Source organism: Amphimedon queenslandica, unplaced genomic scaffold (genome assembly GCF_000090795.2).
Source record: "Amphimedon queenslandica unplaced genomic scaffold, v1.1 AMPQUscaffold_3122_Cont24879, whole genome shotgun sequence".
Lineage (NCBI taxonomy): Eukaryota > Metazoa > Porifera > Demospongiae > Haplosclerida > Niphatidae > Amphimedon > Amphimedon queenslandica.
The window spans coordinates 1-1,373 of record NW_003556546.1 but is presented as its reverse complement, the minus strand read 5'-3'; the positions used below and the strand labels follow the sequence as shown (position 1 = coordinate 1,373).

Sequence of the window (1,373 nt, the reverse complement as noted above, 5' to 3'; positions counted from 1 at the left end):
AGAGAGTATGTTCCCTACCAGCATCAGCATACTGCCGGTAAACCATGCCTCGGGACACACTGGACAGCAATAGCTTGGCCTTCCCATAATCCCTCACTCCAGGTATCCTCCCAGGTAGTAAAATGGCGTAGTCTTCAGCATAGTTCTCCAAAAATGCTACCACATCTTTAATGCCTTCCACAGAAACAGCATGACAAGGAATGCGACCAGTGTTCCCATGAACCCTTCATTAAAAATTTTAATTACTCTTCTTTGGATTATTCTTATTATTTTTACCTAGGTTTTATTCCATTTTGAAGGAAATGCCTCCTCAAGTTCTTGTAAGTACCATTTCTGATACTGTATACGAACAAGAAGAGCTTCTTACATATCTATTTTTAAAAGATAAGAAATAACTTATTGTTATAGATATTTTTTGTTCAATACTTTCTTTCCCCTGTATTCATACTCAGTCCTATTCCTCTGAACTGTGTCACAAGATGTTGAAGACTTTTCTCACTCTCTGAATAATAATAACAATAAAAATAAAAATAATAATAATAATAAATAATAATAATAGATAATAATAATAATGATAATAATAATAATATTCCTTCTCACTCTCATAATAATAATAACAAAAACAATAATAATAATGATAATAATAATAATAATAATGGAACACCAACTATGCTCAGGTATTAGGGTGGATTACGACTCATCTAACTTTCTCAACTTTGAGAGCCACAATCTTATGTCTTAGGGGCACACATACCAAATGGAGGTCAATGAATATGGCTGACAGTTTCCCCCTTAACATTATTATGCACTAAAATGAACAAATTACTATTACTTTAATTTTTTTTCCAACACTATTTCTAGTCCTAAACTACTTTTGTCCTACTTGGTGTATTTTGGTTAATTTATTATAATAATAATAATAATAATAATATTAAAAATAATAATGATAATAATAATAATAATAATAATAATAATAATATTCCTTTCTCACTCTCAATAATAATAACAACAATATATATACAATAATAATAATAATAATAACAATATTCCTTTCTCACTCTCATAAAAATAACAATAACAATAATAATAATAATAATAATAATAATAATAATATTAATAAGAAAATAATAATTAATAAATAAAAATAATAATAATATTCCTTTCTAACTCTCATAAAAATAATAACAATAATAATAATAATAATAATAATAATAAAAACAAATAATAATAATGATGATGATAATAATAATAAGAGGGGCAATTCACTGATGCTTCAGGCTTGCCTTCCGTCACCTCCATTATCCTCTAACCCCCCCACTTAACTCTACTCCCCCTCTCCTCTTCCCTTGTCTTTTCTTTTCTTTCCCCTTTCC

The 1,373-nt window shown here is 28.2% G+C and overlaps 1 long non-coding RNA gene across 1 annotated transcript; it reads right to left on the bottom strand.

Annotated features, from left to right (window-relative positions):
* LOC109593027 (uncharacterized) lies at positions 1 to 529 on the bottom strand. Its single transcript, XR_002190692.1, has 2 exons — positions 277 to 529; positions 1 to 224 (listed from the first exon to the last, which is right to left on the bottom strand). It is a non-coding gene; the product is annotated as an uncharacterized LOC109593027 (long non-coding RNA).
* Between the last annotated feature and the right edge of the window lie 844 nt (positions 530 to 1,373).